At 38.3% G+C, this 23542-nt stretch overlaps 1 protein-coding gene across 6 annotated transcripts in view; it reads left to right on the top strand.

The window, feature by feature from the left end:
* LOC124304579 (uncharacterized) overlaps nt 1–23542 on the top strand; it is a 46238-nt gene that overhangs the window by 1904 nt on the left and 20792 nt on the right. The window contains exon 1 of one of the 6 annotated variants that reach the window (XM_046762983.1): nt 15480–15528. The exons of 4 other annotated variants lie outside the window; for them this stretch is intronic. The gene's annotated coding sequence lies outside the window, so the exon portion shown is untranslated. Of the gene's footprint in view, nt 1–15479; nt 15529–23542 lie in introns of those variants that run through there. One more of the 6 variants, XM_046762984.1, reaches the window with a different exon arrangement.

The raw sequence follows: 23542 nt of genomic DNA, 5'->3' as shown, positions 1-23542 counted from the left end.
ATCCGAGGATTTTTTCGGTGAAAAAGCTAGAAAAATACACAGGGACGAAGAATCGATTCGTGTTCTCGCTAATATTTTCGTAACATAAAATGTACCCGTTTCCATGCAATTTTCACGTGCAGAGATGCACAACCGTACGAATACATGCCTCATGTATTTCCGCGCGTCGACGGGGAGGCTTTCACTCGAAATCTCCGGAGCATTGACAAAGCTCTACAATTTTCCGACATATCTGTGTCAGCTCGATAAACTCTCTGGTTGAACAAACTTTTATTACGATGCTACGGTTCCGATGAAAGTCTGATATTGTACGATAAATCCCGGATCGAAGCTTAATCCCAGCTTCGTATAAATTGGGTTGCGAAAAAAGAAGCTTGCAAAAATACACGCCTCTTTTATTATCTATAATTACCGTCGATCATGCGGGCAGACAAAAGAAAAACCGCCGAGTGGGGTGAAAGGCGATTTTTTCAGCAAGCAAGCTGGTCGGTTCATCTGAGAGTGAAGAAGAATGAAAATTAAAATCGGGAAGTTAACGTAACGCAAACGCAGTTTGGAAAAAATAACTATCTTGCAATTTTCAGACTGTCTAAAATTCGTGTTTGTAAGAATTCAATTTATATCCATATTTCTTTTTGTTTTTTTTTTTTTTTTTTGTGGTTAAACAGGAAATCTGAAATTGATAGGTTGCCTAAGAGAACCAGATATCTCTACAGAAAAGAAGTGCACCGCCGTCTAGAGGATGGTCATTGTAAAAAATTGGTAGAGCGTTGCGAAATATTTTCTCACCAGTGTGGAAAAACAGTTTTTCCCCACTGGTGTAGAAATTGTTCGCAATTTCCGAACAAGGACTCGTTCGCGAGATATAGTGGGTTTCGTTAATCTTCAAACGTAGGGAAAAATCGCCTATTTTTACGTTTGACTTGTGAAGAATAGTCTTCTGACCGATCCGGTATGCAGGAGAGGTGAACTCAGTCTCAACGTGTCGTCAAAAATAGGACGGGCAAACCGTCGTCGTCGAGCATTGTGTCGGATATGCGCTCGTCGATCTCCGTGCTGGATGTTTACTTGCTCGGTAAACGAGGATTGACAAGATACGAATGACCGCTGCAGTCCGTCTGCAGAGATGACCGAAATAGAAACAGAGACAATTCGTTTGCTCTGTTCTAACGATTGCGAAAGAGCGAGTGGATGCTCGTAGGTATTCCTTCCCTTCGGGCAACGCTTTTACCTCCGAAAGTCTAAACGGATCCAATGTGGACGCGGTCAAGCGACGGTCAGACGGAATTACCTACCCCTGCCGAAATCGAATGCCGAGCTTTTTATTCCCTCGGGACGTCGACTCTGATAGCTGAAAGATATTCCGAAGGACGGGGAGGTGGCTTGATCCTCATTGATTATTTATTTTCCTCTCGTTATCCGGCCGACAGAACGTGTGAATTAGAATGAATGACCAAAAATAATCAATTTGTTATTTTGTTTCCCGTTAATCCCGATTATTTTTCAAACTCGATTAATTTTCCTCGCAATCGGCTTTTTACGTTTTTACTCCCATGTTAGACGCAATACGATATCAATTTATGTGACCAGAGTAGGTATCAATCATCATCGTTGTCTCAAACTTACTCAGTACCTGTTTGGTATAACAAGTGAAAGCTTTTTTTTTTAATGAAACTATAAATTATCAAGACTGCGTACTGAAATTTACCAAATTTTGGTTTCATACGCACCGTTTTAAAAAATTACCAAACAATCGATTGATCGATTAATTTTCTATTCGATGCGTCGATTTTTATTCAGTTTAGTGACCATCGTTTGTGGAAATGTAGGTTGAAGGTGACGTCGAGTTGCGAAAAACGCGAATTCCTGCTCGGAAAATTGTGGGTTTCTATTACAATATCCAGTACTTGCAATTTTTACCTCTCTTTCCAGCTTTTTCCACCGATTTTAATCCAGTTTCATTCGTTTAATCTTGTAAACGAATGAATGGATGAACGAATGATTTTAGAAAACAATTGATAGTTACGATTTTATTTATACAAATCATACGCCTCTGATTCATTAATTTATCATCAAAAAAAAAAGAAAATGTATACAGTTTACTTTAAAAGAAAGAATTTAACTCAAAATTGATGATGAAACAAAAAAATCGACTGATTTTACATTTACAAAATCACGTCTCCAAACAATGTTTTTTCACATTTTAAGAACCTTGTATCCTGACAAATAAATTTTCTCTCTCAACGGAATATCTCTTCTTACTTCCATAGTTCGCCCGAAAAGTTTTCCAACATAATCCTGAACAAAAGTGTAACAAATCCGGTACTCCTTACGCTCCAGAACCCTCGCGTCGTATTTGGTATAAGGTAAATATCGAAAAAGAAATGCGGAAAGTCCCGCCAAGTTTGATCAAAGCCGAACAACTGAAAGCAGTAACCAAACATTCCTACACCCCCCCTTACCTTTCTTTCCTTTACAAACCTTGCCATCTTCTTTTCGTCGAGGATTCAACCTCAAGATGGACTTTTCATTTGATTATGCAGAGTTTTGTCGTTGGGGTATAAAATACTCCCGTAAATTTCAGCCTGAAACCGAATTGGGTGAATTTTCATTAGATAATAATTATTTAGGTAGAGAGAACGACGTATAATCGACAATAGAATCATTGACCCGTTTTATGTTCTCTACGCATATTCATGCAGGCTGTGAGTGATTGTTTTTTTGATTTTTATTTTTATTCATTAATTTGGAATCGGGAGTAAAAATTACGAACGATTAAAAATTTTCGTAAATGACAAGGTACGGGTGATTTCGTTTCGCACAGTGATTCGGAGGTTTTTTATTTCCCACTCGTGTTTCGGTTAAAGTCTTGGAAGGACGCCTGGATGCAATCTGTAATTCGCTTAAGGATGCGGCGAACACGGGACGGTTTGCGTCACGGTTAAGCGAAACAACGTCGAGGCTTTATGAAACCCCTGGGAATATAAAGTGTGAACGCCATCCGGCCACACCTAGACAGCATGTTCTAATTCGTAGAGAGAAGAGCGAAGCAGTTTGACAAAGTTATGCGGTTTTCTGTCGGAAAAAAGCACGTGCTTATTCCTGCGATACATTCGGGGTTACGATATTTTTTAAGCAATGCTTAACGGTGCAGAAAGAAAATAAAAAAAATTGAAGCAAATAACTGCAAATTTTTACCGAAATTACAGGGAATTTGACATCACGTATTTACGTCGTGTAAGGTTACCTTCGATTTGTACTTCGGGTGTGTAAAAGTTGCATCTATTCCACATCTTGACGATGAAAATCGACTCGTAGATCACGATAAGAATTAGAATATTTCCTCGTCCTTGTGTCGAGAATGATCAACTCTCCGGGATAGCAGGATTATGGTCGTCAAGTTTATGGTCTGGAAATAAAACAAGTCTGGAGCAATACCGGAAGGAATAATCATACTTGTCAGAATATTGTATATTATAGATGAGATAGATTTATTTTCTGCCAAAGTCTACAGATAAATAATCGAAAGTAGTCCGAATTTTTGATTCCAGATAGCAAAGTGAGTTTCGTTTTTTTTTTGTTTTTACGCATCGTTCTCCGTCTCGTGCATGAAAATCATTGAAAAATCGTTGCATTTTTTTTTTATTTTTTTTTATTTGTCGGCTGAAAAGCGGTTGGATAAGCAGTTTGAATTTTCGGATGGCTAAAATTGATGTACCATAAAATACTTTCTCTTACCTTGAACTGGGAAATGTTTTCAAAGCCTCCAAAGTCCAGCTGAATAATTCAGGTATAGCAACATTTAAAGATGGGCAAAGGATTGCGCAAACACATATTCGACGAAAAAATGTTTATCCCGACGAACTACAGATCGCTTTTCGCGTTATTTTTTCTCCGGTCTTCCAATCTTTCCTGAGGCGGAAACCGGATACTCGATCTTTTAAAAAAAACATCTGAATTGCGATGGACATGATTTTCCGGGGGTGACATTATTGGATCGAATCTTGTTGCTGTTCCTTTTTGTAAAAACAACGGTTTATTTATCCAATATCCGTTTTTCTTTTTTAAACATGTTACAGCTGTTCTTTTTAGATTTAATTCCCATAAAGTGCTGTCCATATATTCTCTGAGAAAAATTTCATTCGTTAGAGTAACTATAAAAATTCAGTGAAGCAGGTATCGTTTAAAAAAGTGTTTGAATATTGTTGGAACTACGAAAAACGAGGTACGCGTAAACATTTTACGCTATCGTCGATCCTTTTATGTAATTGCAACGGAAAATCAGATTGTTCCATTCACTCTACTTTTTTAGTTACCCAAGGCTTTAACGTCAATTTGTCGGAAAAAGCTAATCTTCATTTTCTACCTAGAACTATATTTTGTCGATTGTGGTAAAGAATGAAAATAATTAAGGACTGAGCGGTAACCGGAACTAAAAATGTCCCTCAGTGCAGGAGATGTAAAATTGACGATAGTTTTCTTTCCGTGTACTTTCCGGGTTATTCGCCTCGCAACACATGACATAATTATCCGAAAGTGTGGATTCCTTTCCGACGTATGGAAAATGATAATTAGAAAAGATATTGACAGCCTGAGATAATTACGTTGATTGTTGTAAAACTATAGCATTATGCAAATTGGATATTGGCCGTTGGTAATTGAGCGTAAAACCGCATTACATCTTCAAACATCTACAACGTATAAATTAGTTTTCGGCATATTTTGATGGAACGATACGTCGTAAGTTTATCTTTGAAATTACGAACTTTAGCGCGTGCCCTTGGATAATTGGCATTATATAATATCTGCGTGCGAACAGGCGACGTGAAATTATTTAAATATACGAGCCTGTGTGTGCGTAATATTTCAGAAAACCCTATAAGTTGTTCTAGCGTAAAGGTGCTTTCTTCCAATTTGAAATACAGAAATGAGGCAAGTTAGATTGGCAATTCCCGAGTTGCGAATTTTAACCGCGAACGATATGTAAATTATAAATTGCCTTAAAAACGAGAGAGAATACTGTGGAAAAATTAAAATAGAATGAAGATCAACTTTTTTTTCACGGTTTTTCAATGCTCACAAGAAACTTCTCACAACGACGCGGCAAATCGGTCATTATTATTATCGTTAATAATAACAATAACAAGAAGAAGAAGGAAAATTTATTGCCTACTGATAATTGACTAATTTTTACCTTTGTTGCTGTAATAATTATTACCATGCATAATTCGAACCTCGAAAATCACCTCGATTCGATAGAGTTTTTCTTATTTTCTTCAGCTTCGGCACTTCGATGAATCAAAATATTTAAATAACGGAGTTTTGGGTCAATGGTTGAATGATTCGACATCAGGCACATTCGGATGATCGTTGTCGAGTAATTTATCTATCCATCTATCTAAATGCTGCACTATCTCTTTATACCAATTGCTTCGTGTAACCCTGGATCGATTTCAAACCTTTCCCATGTATATATTTATCTGTCGAGCGATACACGAATATGTATAATTTTCACGAATGGGTTTCTACAGCGTGTCAAATTTTGAATGCGTAAAACTGATTGAGGAAATAATCGATGCTGATGTCCCGGAATTTTTGTCGCTGGTTTATTTCATGCTTTTGATCGATAACTTTTGTTTTTCGTTACGATTGTAATAGAAATAATGCAAAAATGAATTCCTAGCTGTAAGTAAAAATTGGTGTATTAAAAGTCGCTCGCATTTTATTATGCGCATTTCTGAATAAACTGTATAATCAAGAAACGAAAATCTGATGGAAAAGTAAGCTGGGCTAAGCTGGAATTAAACTCGACGCGACCGAAAAATATGTTAGCATTTATTACGACGAACGCAGATTTTATTTAGTTTAAAGTTTTTTCACGTCATTACGAAAATTCCCTCTTTGCGTATTAAGTTTTCGGTGTTCAAACTCAGTCGTCTAGGGAATTGGAGAAAATTGAAAAATCTACCAAACCGTAACAAAACAGAACAATTTTTCAACGAGACTGCAGAAGAATACGAACAAACTGAAACCATGATTCATCCCGCCTTCTCTGTATTCTCCATTAAAAATCAACGCCGTAGAACTTAATAAAAACCAATATCTCATACGTGGAATAGAACGGAAGCATGAGAAATTATTCACGTATAAACCAACCGCCTTCTCCCCAAATCGGGGACAAACTTCACCCCAATGACGATCAACCGAAAGACCTGCGATTTATATTCTCATTCCGTTGCTTCGCCAAAGAAACGTCAGGCGAAGATAGAGAAAAGCGTGATGTGAAAAGCCCTGATTCAAGGAAACTCACCCCATATAATCCGGAACCAGCGCAGCTGGTCTGTCCCAGCGATAGAAATCGATGAAATAGAAATAGAACGCCTTCGGGGCGGGGGAAAAATACAGGGAAAATACAAAATACACACACGCACTCACGTGAACCGAATCGAACCTATCCGAAATCGAATAATCGAGTAACTTCCATGTCCAGGGCGCATATCCGACCGCACAAACGTTCCATTCTTCCATTATAATCCCCCGAATTACTGAACCTGCCGAGTCGAAAAGGGTTCGCCAATTACCGGGATTCGCGGAACAAAGCGGAAGAAAAAAGGTAATCCTGGATACTCGCGGTTTTTATCTTTCTTACGTGCGAGAGAAATTTTCTTTGCTACGTTATACACGGAATTTTAGCAAAATTCGTATCGTTACAACGACTAGTCGAATGTTATTTGAATCTCAAGAAAATCTTCTGTAACTGCAATTATTGTCATCGATACTACGTTTTCTGATCATCCGTGCGCTTAGTTCGCCAAATTTTCTCATCCAGCCAAAAACCCTGGCATCAATTTATTGCTGTGTCAAAATCGAATTGTCGTAATAGTTGAATAAAAAAAACAAAAAATAAAAAATTTTTCAAGAGTGACTGGAATAGAAAATAATAATAATAACGAGTACACGATAATCTATTCTTAACGGCTACAGCGACGGAGTTCATTTCCGTTCTGCGTTCTTTTATTTACAAAATAGAAAAACAAAAAAAAAAGAAAAACAAAATGAAAATAGTTAAGAACTACGCGGTAACCGGAACTAGAAATTTCTAAAAGTTTGATTTCTTTGCTTCAAGTTTCACCGCCAATTAATTCGGAATTAGTCGCCTTTGGAAGTTTTAAAACGTGGAACTTCAATCCCGCCCCATTATTCTTTCCTTCGCGTATTTCCGACGAGCCCTGGACCACGCGGTGAAACCACTCGAGTCGGAATTCCGGTGCTGTTGCAGTAACGAAAGGTGAAATCGTGCAAGGATGGCGGCCAGCCCGCCTGTCCGGCGGGTCAGAGCTGAATCAATACAATTAATTGGCCTCGAGAGATGCCAGCTGGTACAGGGAAGAGAACCCCGCCCCCGCAAATTGGAGGGTGAGCTTTTCCCCGATTCGAATCATGTTTTATTAAACCGCTCGAGGTCTTTATCCGGAACTACTGAAATCGGACAAACTGCGTACGTATTAACGGCGGAAGCTCGACTTGCGGAAATTTTGAGAAAAACGAAGGTGCAGGGATATCGCATTTCCGGCAGGAAGATCCTTGTACAACATTTATTAAATCCACAGGGAAACGGCGGGAAGAATTAGAGGATAAACGGGGAAGTGATTGAAGGAAAAATCATTTCTCGTGACGATTAATACGAAGGCGAAGTGAAACGCGATGTTTTGAGGAAACGTCGGATCGACGTGTTCCGACCGTTTCGTTTGTAATATGAATTCGTTCTTTATTCGCCGATTTTTTAAAGCCCGATTTTTTATACCTCAATTTCTCGCGTATATCCATAAAGATAGCGGCTCTCGGGATTTATAACCGTTATAAAATCCCATAGATTAAACCGTAAAATTTCGGAATCCGTCATAATCCAGGAAGAAAAATCCTCTCTTATCCGCACTGCAATTACCCTCCCTTGTTATTTAATATCGCAAGCGTTAATTGACGTATCTACAAAGCGTTTTCAAGTTTTATCTTTCAGTTTGGTTTGACAATATATTACACCTTCCGTTATTGAACATTTGTGCTATACGAATGAGATAATCAATCGTGAACAATGTTTTTCGTCATTTTTAAACGGTATTGAGAAAAAAAGTTGGGTCTCCGCTGTTCTGTTTTTTTTTTTTTTTTTTTTTTTTCAGGAACCGCAATTTATCAGAACTTCGTTAATTGAAAGGCACTGAAAAAGAACAAGAAAATGTGATTAAATTAGAATTTCCTCATTCAATTAAGTACGACGTAAATTTTTTTAACCAAGTTTGCGGTTTTCTTTTTGAAAAAAGAGCAGCCCATCTCTGACCGATTCCGAGTTTTAATTTGTTCACGTAATTGAATTGAAAAGTAAAATCGAGAAATTACAGATCGTGAATTTGACGACGAGAAATCAGCTGACATTTTTCAAGATTTATTGAAACTGATGTAACTTATTGATATTGTTTTTCTGAACGTTTGTCTGAGTACAAAAGAAATTTGAAATTTGAAAGATGAAAGTATAATAAAATACTAAAATATCGAATAAAGTTAGAATTTGGCTTCATGTATTATTTATCAATTATCATTTCGGTTTTCTTCAACCCTTCGTACCTTACTTCCATATTTTCACTTGTATACGCTCCGCGGTGTTTTCATAATTTAATATCCAACAATCTGAATTTTTGCCACTTTTGATTTGATTCGCTTTTTTAAACCAAACCCTAGTCCGGTCATTTCGCTTTTCGACACCCACCCTAAAATTCCGATTCAACGATCACGCGGCGAGGGTGAAAAAATTAAATGGTACAAGTTGGGAGGTTGGGTGTAATAATTCAGTACGGTGAATTATCATTCCGGTTTTGTCGCATGTCGCATTAAAGCTAAACACGAGCGAAGGTAAAACACAGGTGGAAGCTCGTCGGCGGTGCCCAGAACGGGAAATCGATACCATCGACCGCTGGGCGAAACAACGCGTGTACGGCCCTATTTCGTCACTGGGACAAAAATGTCAGGGACTTGATATTGTACGAACGCAAATGAAAAAACCCGAAATCCGCAAATTTAACCCTTTCAGTCGCGCTGATAAATATTCTTAGCATCTATTTTACATTCATTTTCCGTATATTCGGAGACTTTTCAACACATTTCCTTGCGGGTTTTTCCCTAGTTCTGACAGCGTACCAATAGTTTTTCAATACTCGAGGGTAATTACTGCGATATAATGTGAATTATTATTGTTAGAAACGAATTGACTGATGAAGATCGTGATAATCGAAGGAATCATTCGTTTCCGAGAAAGTTATCACTCTACGCGTGAACACGTTTTACATAAATTATAAGTATTTGGGATCGCGGATTACGAATGTGAAATTGGATTTGAAAAATTCGAGATGGCGGATCCGATAAAGCCGACGATAATTTCAAATTCGATCGACTCCGAAGAAAAAACTGTCCAGGAATTTTCGGGGTCGCTGATTACGAATGTGAAATCAGATTTTGAAAATTTAGTATGGCAAACCCAATCAGTGAATTTTCATTTTCTACCTAGAACTATTTTTTTCGATCATGGTAAAATATGAAAATAGTTAAGGACCGAGCGGTAACCGCAACTAAAAATTTCTCCAAGTGTAACGAGCGATCCCAAAAACCAAAGAATACTATCTTGTTATAAAAGTTGCCTCGGCGCAATAATGTGTGACTCATAGGATCAAGCGCGGAATTATTTAAATGTTCTGATGCGCCGCAAACCGCTCGACCTTCTCCGCAATCAATGCGTTTAACGTCACGGCTGTGATGCGAATGCTGACGTCACGTCGGGTCATTATAATTATTCGTCGCACTAAACTGACGTATATAATCATATGTAAGCTGATAATCCACCGCTTGCTTTCGTAGAATAGTTAATTTACCCGAGGCGGTGAAAAACTACCCCTATATTAACGAAAAATGAATATCATTTTACAATATTTCGAAAATATTGAACAGTTTTTTTACACCGAACACATCTTTCGTTTACTTTATTTAGTTTCTGTGAAAAAGTTGGTCTTAAGACTGAGTGAATTTTTTTTTTTTTTGCGAAACTTTTGAATCAGCGTATTAAAGTAACAGCTGATTACATATCCCGCAATCGCACAGACGAATCTTTATGCGTTTACAGTCGTAATCGTGGAATGCTAAAAGTTGAATGGCAGTGTTGCACGATACATCGCGTACGATTAAAGCGATGAAAAAGATTGTTCGAAGGAACAAAAGGGGATTTGGCGTTTCGCTGATACGCGAATTACAGAAAATCGCGTGAAAATCTCGAAATAATTTCAAATAGTCTTAGAAATACGTCAGAAAGGGTGAACTTGAACGAGTTCCGAGGTGAAAAATATAAGCCACAGAATAATTCCATGTCGGAATTAAATTTTCGTATTTCCTCCGCGTGATTGTTATAATTACGACACGTGAAAACCCGGAGATTCCGTGAATTATTATCACACTATATTATCTGTTAACGTGCAGCGAACTGATATTTATTTATTCATATTATTCTATGAAGATTGGAATCGGCATTGGTACGAGCAACTTCTTATTATAACAGAATGTCCTGAACGTCAGTCAGCTCGAAATTAATTATCCTTAATTCTGAGCAGTTCCGAGAACCTTTCAGCGAGATTAAATTGCACTCGGCACAAAGATTAGACGATTTAATCGTGTTCCAGGTATCGGCTTACAAGCTTATTTGTTTGTTTAAACTACTAAACTTTCACCATACGATATCGAATCGCATGGCTTTTGCTTGCAGGGTTCATCGGCGGATTCGCAAGCGATTTTCGCAAGCCTCGCCGCTTACGCGAACTCGAAACAGCCTGAAATAGACTCTATCAATCACTCTGTCCCGCCGGTTTTGAATTACCACACGATTAGCTAATAGATCTAGCTTATGGGACTCATTCGTGTTTCCTCCAGCGTCCCGGAAAATCCGCTTTATTAAAAAATCCTTATACCTAAGTACTTGAGGGATATCGGTGCGAAATAAGCCGCTTAACAGGATGAGGTGAGGAAGATACGTGAACATAAAAAATTGAATTATTCGATATTTCTTCTTATTTCTCACGCGTATTTCGCAAGTTTCCGCGAATTTTGTCGACTTCATTTTTCATATCATTTTGTCATTCGATAATCGACAATGATTTAAACGTTGCGCAATTCAAAAATCCTGACAAATTTCACAGTGGGTATAATAACCGTGAACGTTTATTATCCGTCCACTCCAATTTCGCTTCATTATATGCGGGTGTATTTTGATCCTGTGGTTTCCACTCAAATCCAATTTAAAAGCGTGTAACTATTTCAATCACGTGACCGACATGGAATCGTGATTTAATTCGATTCTGCGTACAGACAACAGAAACATAAACTCGAGTACGGAGTGAAATATTATTCTCTTTGAATCCGTAATACGAGAATATGATTTCGCGAAGTTACGTGAACATTCCTCTCATATACATACGAATTCCCAGATGCTATTACACGAATTATACTTTCCCTTGTATCTAAGCCCACACACACACACTCCTAAAGTACTCCATATATGTATATATACCTTTACAACACATCCGCCTACATTTTCATGCCGTCTTCATTTTCCTCGCAAGCTCCGACCCCTTTAATTTTATTATTCTCATCCCTTTCCTCGATCCTCTTTCCCTTTCCGCCCTCGCAGCTGCCACTTAACTTCGTTTCAACGAAGATAAAAAGTCTGCGTTTCAAACTTACTCTATCTAGGCTCTGAAAGTTTTTACACCCCGCCCATGTTTGTAGGTACATTTTATGTAGGTACTCGCGTATCGCGTGAAACGTGTCTCACGGTTTCCTGTGGGAAGGACAACGTTCTTTTTTTTTTCAGACGTAGTAAAGTTCGATAAAACTGGATCGGAACGTAGATACTCTAAGAATCGGCGAGAAGTTTATCCTCTCTAAATTTTCTTCCTTACCTTCTAACGTTTTCTCTACTCTCGAAATTCTTTCTCATTAGATAATGAGAACCAAATTCTCGTTTCGTTTCTTAACCTTTTTATATTCTCTTGGCACATTTACCGAACTCAGGTTTCAGGAGAGTAGTAAAAGTAAAAACATGACGATTGCTTATTCGATCTATTGGTTCGATTTTCTTCGAAGATTTCTGTCACTTCAGGTAAATCGGACTCGATCGTTTGACTCGAAAATCTCTTTGAATTTCTTCGCAGCAAATAATTTGGAGCTGGAAGTAGGTAACCGTCGACGGTTCGGTTAGGGTGTAAAAATTTTTCGGAATGTACAACGAGGGTTGCTTCTTCAACTCGGGCAAAGTAAAGTTTCGTGTAAGTTTCCTTGGAATTATTAATATTCTCGAGTTTCAGAGGGATATGATAAAAGCAGTCAGGATATAGGACACGTATAAAGTATGTGTGTAAAAGAAATGAAAAGTGTAAATGGGGGAGAATCCTGGGCCTGAAGGCCGCCTCTAAAAGTGCGAAAAGAGCAGCCTCACACATTTGCAGCGTTTCACTGTAGGTATATATTTCTTCCTTCAAATTTTCCCGCCAAAAATAGTCTGCCCCCCTGATGATCCCCTGAATAAAAGCCGAGGACTTTTATCAAAGCGTTAAATATTACAGAGGGTCTAAGGGCCTAAGAATTCGAGATGAAAAGAAAAAAAAGGGGAGAAGCAATTTCGAGGAGAGCTTTCACCGCCGTAAAACAATATAAAAGTATGTACACGATTTGAATAAACGAATTAATGCTGTACGGGCTTCGCTGGGTACAAAAGGTGAACGAAAAAAGGAAGGACGAAAATTCAATGAAAGGGCGTCGATGAAATCAGAGTTGGAGAAATTGCATATTCATACGGGCAATCAATGCGGCGTTGCAGGTTTGGTAATAAAAAAATTAAAGAAGAAAAATAATCGATTTATTATTAAAAGTCAGATGCTGCAGAAGAGTTTAAAAAATTGTGTACGGAATAAAATGAAAGTACCGGAAGACAGTTTATTCAGGATTCACAATAGTTTAAACAATTTAATAACACTGTACATATGACCAAATGTATGGAGTTTCCATTGTTTCAATGATTTCAGGCGATTCGTTATTGTTATTGTAATTTATTTGCATGGCTAGTTTATACAACAATGGATGTAGGTTAGGTTGTTCATTCAGAGTTCCTGATTTTCGGAGTAAACAATGACAATATGTATTATATGAGGCTTTTGTTGTCAGCTCAAGTCCCAAATTTTCAACCTGACGCTGCGGTGTCGGGTTTGCTTTAATTTCCTGTTTGTTGCTGCCCAGCTTGTAGGCAATAAAAATTTGCCCATATGAATTACATCAAGTCAGGTAAGCTAACCCTTCCAGAACTGTTGTCCATTCCAGTGAAGACACACAGACTTCAAGGATTCGTAAAGAACTTTTTTCTTTTTTTTTTCAAGCGACGGACTTTGTCAACAGTTCCAACACCTTCCGGAGAAAAAATATATCGATGACTTTTCCTTTCGTTTGATTTTCATTCTCGTTTCTAATTTTGTTGGCTATTTGATATTGACTTTTTTGACAGGATAAAAAATATTCATGCTTCTAGAATAGTCTCAGCTGTCGTAAAAAATATATGTTGTGAGACTGGTTCCTATTAATACAAAATTGTAAACTTGAAAAACGTTACGTATCGACTGCGATCGACGTCCGAATTACTTTTGATGTACGTTTGGGAAAATTCGTTGAAAAATCAGATATCTTGGTTGAAGGATACGAAACCGAAGTAAGTTGAAGTAAAAAAAATTTACACCATCTAGATTTAATTTAACTCCAGCTAACAAACGGAGACTTCATCAGACTTCCGGAGCAGAAATTCTGCCGAAACTTCTAAGAGTATTTCTTTTGCCCAAAGTATGCAGCTTTTTTTGCTCCTTTTTAAAGTATACGCAGAAATATCCAAAACTTGAAACAATAAATTTTTATTATTGAAACTAAAGAATAATAATTGTTGGCAAATATTTTTTTTCAGCCCTCTCTCTCTCTCTCTTTCGATTCAATAGAAGCTGTAATTTGACTCAATTATAACTTAAAAAATGGATATTATCTATAATACACGTGTATGTATAATATTGTAGAGTTCGTTTATAAATATTATATCGCGTAGAGTTGGGTAGAAATTACGAATATCAATCATCTTTGTTGCGACAAGCTGTTCCATCGTCTTGCTAATATGACGATATAATTTACATTGACCAGCAGACAAGTATTAAAAACTGTTGACGTATAAGGTACGAATACACGAAATTTCATCATCGCTCAATCGGCGTGATCTACATTAATTTCGAACAGTATCTGTCCTGTCAATCGGAGCCACCCCCTGAATTATGAATGGAATTTCTGGATTATAAATATCGAAGTTGACCGTTACTTCCTGTTACAGTAGATACGTGTATTACACACGCTCATACCTTCAACTTCACATACGTAAAACCCAATTCAACAGAGTGTATTACTCGCTGTTCTTTTATTTTTTTCTCTTCAATTTTCTTCTCACTTTAATCGACCGATTCCAAGCTGGATAAACGCGGAAATTAAAACTAATGTGTAAAATTAAACGGCATACCGAACGACGCGGTAATATAATCGTTGGAAATAATTCGAAACGATTGTTAGGTATATCCCATCATTAATACGGTTTTACTGTGACGTTTAGCACAGTTGACGGTCACAATGTCTAACCCCATAGAAAACAATATATTACATCGGATAATTAAAGTGAATGAAATTGAATTACATGAGGCGATAATTAAATTGTGTCAAATTCAACGTAACTAATTAAGGTTGCATCGCTGGATTAAAATAAAATTATACATATATGCATCGGAAGCGATTAAGACTCTCTCTCTCTCTCTTTAAATTTGAGGAAAGTTCGCGGACTCGGTGAAACTGCACGTATATAATTCTGGGTAACCTCGGGCAAGGGAAAATCCGAGGCGAACGTGACCACGCAAAACTTTGGCGACAAATAGCCGAGCAAGAAGTTCGAGAGCTTAGTTGTCCTCTGCAAACTGGCCACGGATACCCTTTGCCCAAACCAATGTGATCCGTATAAGCGTTTCAAGCCGCTCCCTGTGTAAAAGAAATTTGGGAGGAGAAGAAAGCGTTTAAAAAATGAGAATCGGGTTAAAAATGCAGGAGCTTAATTATTTTCAACGTTTTTTTTTTTGTTTATTATATAACCTTGTCTCAGATCGTTGATGTCTTTGCTTGTATTATTCATTTCTATTGATTACCTGAACAATTTTTCGTGTTAATTCGTGTTCGTCAGCATATCGCTGCAAATAAAACTTGTGTACTTTTTAATGTTTTGCAAAAACTTCCTAACCGTTCAATGAAAGCTTCTCTGTTTCTCTGTTTTCAGAGAGAGAAGGAAGTTATTTTAATCACCTCGAAAATGAAAAGCTGAATTTTCACTAGATCGTTTTCAGATGGACATCTAGATTTTGGCTTTGACCGGTTTCGTAGGTACTGTTTCAATTATTTAATTAACAAAATTTCGAAAAATTAAATAAAAATAAAATATCTTGAGAATGGATGAATAGATTTGAATGAAAATTGGTACCGTGAAGTTTTTTTGATCGCTAATCACGAATCTAAGGTCAGATTTGCGAAGTTTGAATTTAGGGTTTTCAATAAGCTAAAGAAGATAAACTAAAAGCATTTGGATTTTAATGAAAATTGGTAATCGCCGGTTCGTTGGCTGACCGATCACGAATCTGAAGTCAGATTGCAAAATCCAAAACGGCGATCCGATATGGCGAATAAAAATCAAAAAATATTCCAATTTCGGTAGAAATTGGTAGGCGAAAGTTTTTTGGTTCATCGATAACGAATCCAAGGTCAGACTTCTACAATTTCTAATGGTCGATCCGTTACGTTGGTTCAAAATAAAAAAATCGTTATATTTTCATGTAACATGGTATCCGAGGGCTGAATTTGCGGCTCGAAATTCTAATTGGATATTATTCTTATTTTCTCTATAAACTTGGAACCTGCGGTGTGAGAACGGGGCGTTCGAAATCTGGCTTAAGGCCGGTCTAAAGCCGCTCCTTTTTTTTTTTTTTTTTTTCAACAACCGGAGCTTTTTACCTCCCGCGACAATCTCGAGGTTTGAAAAATGGTTCCAACATTAATTATTCTCCAAGCTACGAATGAAATTGAACGAGAATTCTCCTTCTTCTCGTACATAAATCTGTAATAACGTACACGTATACTTATCGGTTTCGTCTCGTAGCCTTTGTTCTCGCTCGCTTTTTAACCCTTGAGTTGAAATCTCTTTTCGCATTGCTCTTCCGAATACCGTCCGATTAATTTCATTGTAACGAACCCTGAGCACCTCTCGGCTTCCGTTGTTATCTCGAGTTTAACTTCCGGCGAAGCTTTCGCGGCGCTTCTCTTCCCTGCTTTGTACGCTAGCGTTTCGCCCCATCCGCACACACTCGCACGCTATCCTTGCTCAAACAATTTTCTCCATCTTCTCTTTTCACCTGTACTACAGACTGTATTTCCACCGGGAAGAAACTTTCCTGAATAACTAGCGACTTTGATAAGAGCTTATAAACTCGTTTGTAATTTCTCGACGTGTACAATTCACTTTAAAGCTTGACAACTGCCTGTCGACCTCGTCCAAGCTGCAATATGATTCAAACTGCAATCGTTGGTGAAATTCAAGAATTAATTTTACTTTGTACTCTGTGTCAATATACCTACTTCCGAGACAGTTTAATCAACGCTATATATAGACGGAGATTGGATCTGGATTGAAATTTCATTCTTTTATACACGATGTTATAGTTTTGAGAAAATCTGTTAACAAACATATTATAATATTCGGTCATACGATATATTACCAGTTCAACTTACGGTGGTGAAAGAAAAAAATTTAACAGCTGGAAAAAGAGATGAGAAATTCACACGTACAATGTATTTTTTTTTTTTCTTTCTATTTATCTTGTCTGTACATTGCGCCACTGTTTTACCCCGAAAAAGTTCGATAACAGTAATGGAAATTTTTTAACAATCACCGGGATAAGAATCGTTGGTCAAGGTGAGTCCTTGTTATTAAAAACATTAATGACAAAAGAAAAAACAAGACGGAAGAGAAGAAAAAGAAAAAAAGGGAGGTAAAAAATTATCATAAATCATACGAATAGCACATCAACCTTTTTGTTGAGAAACAAGTATATTATAATAGGCATCCTCAAATTATACCTGCATATAATGTAGAAGTTGAATTATGCCACTCGAGTTTTTTTTTTTTTTTCTTACTCATCCCAACATAAGCCATTCACTTTTGGATCGCGTGAGAAGAAGTGATTTTAATATTGGGGGAGGGGGAGGGAGAAAAATAGACGTGAGAATTTTTCATCAGTTAATCTCCGTGACTGGTTAACTATCGTTGGAAATCCAACGAATCGAACTTTTTCCAAACGATTTAAGAAGCAGAAAAAAAACTTGTCACCATAAACGGTTTACTTCGAATCGTCAGTTATTTGCTCCTGCTGAAAAATGTCAATTTTTCCGTTATTGTGACGTTGTCGAAGCCGACGTGCGAAACGTTTAAAGATCGAACATGGATTTCGGATGTAATTGAATAACCGAAGAAGCGCGGGTGATGTTTGAAAATAGCCTTTTGTTCGTTTTTGATCTTTTAATGAAAGAAGAAGAAGAAGAAAAAAAAAACCGGGTGCGTACAACGTGAGAATTAATAAGTAATTATTTACCTGCCATTCTGCTGCGCGTGCAGATTGTTGCAGTATCTGTAACACCTATATGAGGGATTCTCCGTCAACTCGGCCACTTTTTTTTCGACCATCTCAGATCTGCCCCACAATTGGTTATATCAAAGTACTACTAAAAGGTACTACTAAAAGGCTTCATTTTTTTTACCCTAGAGCCTCGATCCGTGCCATTCTGGCGATTTTTTGGCGATATTGTCACACACATTGGAAGACTCTGCAATTTTTTGAGCAAAAAAAAAAGGGTCCTCTTTGAATAAAAAAAATAATTTCTTACTTTTTTGTTAAGAAATCAGCGTTACCGGAACGTAAAAATTTTTTTACAAAAATTCCTCTCGAAAGCTAACAAAAAACTACAACTTTTACGCAGAGTCATTTTGTTTTCAGATACTTTAAGTTTCCGAGATATATTCATTTGAAAAAAAAAACGGCAATTTCTCAAATAACGAATGAAAAAATCTGAAAAAATTCAGGTAGAGTACCTTTTAGTAGTACTTTGATACAATCAATTATGGGGCAGATCTGAGATGGTCGAAAAAAAAGTGGCCGAGTCGACGGTGAATGCCTCGTATATAAATTTACACATGTTTAACAGCAGCACGTTGCATACATGCAACCACGTATCCGCCGTTGCAGAGGAAACTCCGGGGTGATCGATGCATGCGGCGGGATTCTCGGCTTGAGGGGCATTAGCTGCACGTACCGTGTGTAGATTTCGCAAAGTGGTTAGTCACGCGTGTCATCCTGAAGGATATACACTCGCGACCTTACACGACGTCAACTGCAGCTAGCAGAGGTGAAATCCAGCCAAGGTAAACTCGCGTCTTGGTTTACATCCTTGGTATCCGGAGATCTGTGGGGAAAAGCTGATGAGAAAAGTAAATCCGTAAGGAGAAATCTCGGTGGTTGGAAAGAACAATACAAGGCAAGTATGTGGAGTGAATTTTGAGGAAAATTCAAAAGAATTCTACGCAACCCTCAGATTCGGAAACTTGAGTTTCTGTCGATAGAAACCGCAAAGTAAATGGGTTAATTCGATTATCAAAATAAAGGGGAATTCTACGGGGAAAGAAAAATAACGAAACGTTGAATGGGGTTGATTGGACGGAATTCCCTCTGGTAAACGGGGGCCATATTTTTTGGGACGTCAAGTAGGGAGGGTGGTTTTTCTCTGTCCGATATCGCGCGTACGTTCGAAACCTCGCGAAATTTGACGAGGATTTCGTCCCGTGAGAAATTTTTCACGAGCCATGGCATTCCTGACTGCAGCAAATAACAGGCTTGTTCGAATTCAACGAATAAAAAGGCAGAGCGTAACTCATGAGGGGATTGAGGTGGGCGAAATAAACGTCGCGCGATTCAACCGCGAGATGGAAAAATTTTCGGTCGGATCTACCGCCAAGCGGACGCGACGGGATAAATTCTCGTCGACGCCCTGTGAAAATACAACTCCTCGAAAGATCTTACCGTAATGAACCGACGAAGCCTCCGGCTCGCAATTTTCGAAATTCACGTACGAGCAAAGGTGAGCCGCTGCGAAGAATAACGGAGAAAGGTAAACGGCAGGCGACAAGATAAAATGAAAGTAAAAAAAATTTTTTAAAAAAGGAGATGAAAATACTCTTTTCATTCCACGCGGGACTGACTACACTGAATTCCAAGTGTAATCAGGCGGGTTGAGATGGAATGAAAAGAAAAAGGGAAAAGTGCGTGTGTGTGTTTTTTTTTTCTTATTATTTTAATATTATTGTTATTATTATTATTTATTTTTTCGTTTAATCTCGCGGAGAGGATACGGTTATTTTTTTGAAAATTGAACCGCTTTTTCATCACTCTTTTTTCCCAGGGGTTTAAAACGCTATGCATCCTTCCATCAAATTTAAATTCAAATTTAGCTAACCACTGCTGGTTGCCTGCAGGTCGAGGCACAAATAACTTTACGTTTTAGAGGATATATTTTTCAGCGTACGGTATCAGGTGGATGCGCAATATGCCGCAAGGTAATCCGCATTGCTACCCACACTCGGAATGATGGATTCAGTCGGGGAAGTATGTAGCGTTGGAAATCCGTGAAAAATGTAAGAAGCTTTTGTACTGTCAGGTGGGATACGAGAAGTTGCCTGAATCTTGGACACTCGTTTACATGAAATTAACATTTTTGGGAAAATAATTACGGTAGATTATGAAAATAGCGACAAAACGAGAGTCACGCGTCTGAAATTTCCTTAAGGGATTATTTAAGCGATAGAAAATAAGATTTATTTCAGGATTTTTGGTTCTTTTTTATTATTACAATTACGATTACAATTTGCATTGTACTTGGTTCAATAAAATAATGCCGTAGCGTTCTTAAAACTTTTTGTTTTATCGTTTGTCTATACTATCGCCAATATGCAGAATATACCATTTTTGTTTTATTTTCTCTGTTTGTCTTTGTCTTTCTCTCTATCTCTCTCCCCCAAAATTAAAAGCGTTCTATTCTTTATTTAAATCGCATTATTAATGTACTGTAACGTACTGTTATTAATAACCCAGATCCGTAATAAAACCTCGTCAGTGATTTCAAACGCGACGTATTTAACTTTCAATGGCAAACAACATAAAAACTAATCGTAAGTAAGTAAAGACTTAATTATTTACGTTTCAATAATACAAGCACGATTCGCCAATTTATTAAAAAATAAACAGGCACAGCCTTTTCGACAAAAATATTGTACCTTTATTATAGCGTACGACCTACAACCCTTGCTTTTTACTTTTACCGAGCTTGCGGGCGCGACTCAGAGGTTGAAAAATAGTGGCGTAGAAAAATCAAGGTTACGGTAGAAAAAAGCTCCTCGCAGATGAAAGGTACTTGAAAAGCCTGGTGATAAATTCCTTGCATTCGTTATTTCCGTTGTGTTTTTTGATTTTGTTGTTTCTTTCCTTCTTCGCTGGGGTAAATTTAACGGCATAAAAGCGAGCGGCTTAAATTGAGTCGACTTGACGTCGTAGCTGGGGCGAGGGTTGAATGTTTCGTAACTTGGATTTATGCCGCGTGTAATAAATCCGCGGGCCTTTTATACTCCCAACACTTCTCAACCCCCGTTGTCTATGTAACTCGGTATACGAGAGACCCCACAGAGCGAAGGCTAATGCTCGAGTTAAGCCCGGATTGAGGTCGAACATCCACCGGTGCAAGGCCTGCCTTACATTACACAAGACGGAAAGCCCTCGGCGTTGATGTTCGTATAACAAACCAATTTGTTACACTCCGCGCCTGTTTTGCCCCGCGTGCAACGAGACGCGATCTTTTTTCGATTTCGACAATTTTCGCAATGCGTCGTATCAAAAGCCTTCTTTAAACCGGCTTTTTTGCCAGCAACGGAGAAAAAGATCAGAGCTTTGAGCACGGCGGGGTGTGAAAACGTCTCCAATTTGACAGTGAGAAAAAAAGTTCTGTGATCACGTTTCGGACCATCGGCTTCCATCACTCTTTCCAATTTCGATCCTTCTGTAAACCAAGCGTCATCCCGACGGACTGATCGACGACTGCCGTTTACTCGACAACCTTGACGCTGTCAGTTGGTTATTTTCGCATTTCCGTTGACGAGGATACGGCTTCGAAGCTATTTTCCTCGGAGATGTCAAAACCTATTGTGTGTAATCCGTCGACCACGCGTTCATCAACCGCACCAGTGAATTCGAACCTCTGTTTTATGCTGGTGTAATATCAGCCCGGGGAACTTTTGACCGAATTATTTATCCAATAAATAACCACCGGACGACGCGTTTTTACATAAATTATAAAAATACGTACTTCAATTGAACCGAAACAGCTCCGTGACAAACGCTGTACAAATATTTCATGGAGTTATAAAATTTTCTACGTAACTTGATACAAGGTACAAACTATACAGGGAGACAATTTCCAAGCAGTCACGGTTTCAATGAAGCACGTACCTATAAGTTTACTGCAGACGAATCATATATCTAAGAAGTATATAACCGAGTAACGATTTCGCGTCAATCGATCCTTAATTTGTTTTACATTTTTTTGCTTTATTCAACTAACAATTCATTCGGGAACGAGTTACGTAATTAAGCTTTAAGTTTGGCAAAATGTAACGAATTGCTGGAAAATTGTTACGACGGTCAAACTTGTTTTGCGTTTTACTCTTGACAAAACTTGTACGTTCGAAACTTTCTCGTCAAATTAGTACTCATCAACGGTTTGAAGGACCGCTCGATCCGGTTTTCACCGTTCCACGAAAGCTCGTGCGAAGGATGTTCGCGTGACCGCGTGAAGAGAACCGGAAATGTAATCGTCTTAGTTCGGGTCGTTCGTCAAATTGCGGCGTGAGTATAATAATGGGAAATGCCGCGAGGGTTCCTGTTCTGTTTCATCCGCGGCGCGCGAGCTTATTGCGAGAAGAATTGACCAATTTTAAGCTTCCTGTTGTTCCTCGGTGAGAACAAACCCGACTCCGAGATAACGTAATACGTATCACCGCATCTCGTTATCTTCAAGGCTAGATCTTTCAGTGCATCTAGATCGGGGACCGTCAATTTTATCCTCTGAAAAATTCAAGCCCGAATTTAATTAAGGTATTTTAATTTGATCGGTAAAAAAGCTCATCCGTTACGCAACGAGGATTATTACGCAACCAAGAAGTCACGATGAACGGAAAGCTTTTACATTGTTCTCCGATCAGATATGATAATCGTGATCATTTACTAGAGTCCTATTCGAAATTGGCTTTTATTCTTCTCTCGTTCTTTCGATTTTACCTAGCTTTTTTTTCGCGTCAGGAAAAACGAGGGATGCTCGGCTCGATGCAGGGCTGAGAATGAACTGACTTGAGTCGAGTACCTACCCTCAATGGGGAACGGCTTTGTGTTATTAACGATTTAAGCCCAGCCGAGCCGGGGCCCCAAAAGCCACAAATCATTCCTTACATACCCTAAGGTTTATTATTTCAGGGTATTTGCTTCTTCACCGCGGGCGTCTTCGCATTTAGCAGCGTGTACGCAGCTTAACGTACCTCATATACATGTACATACATATTATATATATATATATATACACACACACACACACACATGCGTGTCCGCTATATTTCACTTGCCGACACATGGTCCAACGGATATACCAACGGTGTCAAAATAAACCACCAAAAATAACTCGTCCGTATGTGTGTGTTTTTATGCAAGTCAGAGCAGTGCGGTAAATTAATGCCCCTTCTAAGATATTAACATAGTCTATTACCGGCTTCGAAACTCTTCGACAATTCCTCCCCCCGTACTTCGGCCGTCGTCATTTTCGACTTCTTTAAAGCTCTGTTTTAGCCGCGAAAAATCTTCGACTTCTCCCTCCACGCACGGTCCGGTTAATCGCAATTTACTCCAGCTGCGTTTTCATTTAAATGCTAATTCCTCTGGTTATAAATTCGCGGCAAGTCGCCCGCCTACAAACGTCAATTCGAGCGTATATCGATGATCAGAAATCTCCCCGATCCGTTTTTCTTCACGTCCCACTGCGCCACGTGTGCGAGCTTTTTCTCACGAACGAAGTAAAAGCTTCCGTATATTTGTCGTAGAAACGCAAGATGCACTCCTTGCTTCGTTTTCCAGCTGTTCTTGTGTTTTTATTTCCTTTAGTTTCGCAAGCTGTTTACTATATTCGTATATTAATAGACGAACGGTGTTTTTAGACGCTGCAGTTTATACTATACGTTATACATAAACCTACGATACAACAT

This window comes from Neodiprion virginianus, chromosome 5, assembly GCF_021901495.1.
Source record: "Neodiprion virginianus isolate iyNeoVirg1 chromosome 5, iyNeoVirg1.1, whole genome shotgun sequence".
In the NCBI taxonomy this organism is placed as follows: Eukaryota; Metazoa; Arthropoda; class Insecta; order Hymenoptera; family Diprionidae; genus Neodiprion; species Neodiprion virginianus.
The sequence above is the reverse complement of the archived record's forward strand: the minus strand, read 5'-3'. Positions and strand labels throughout refer to the sequence as shown.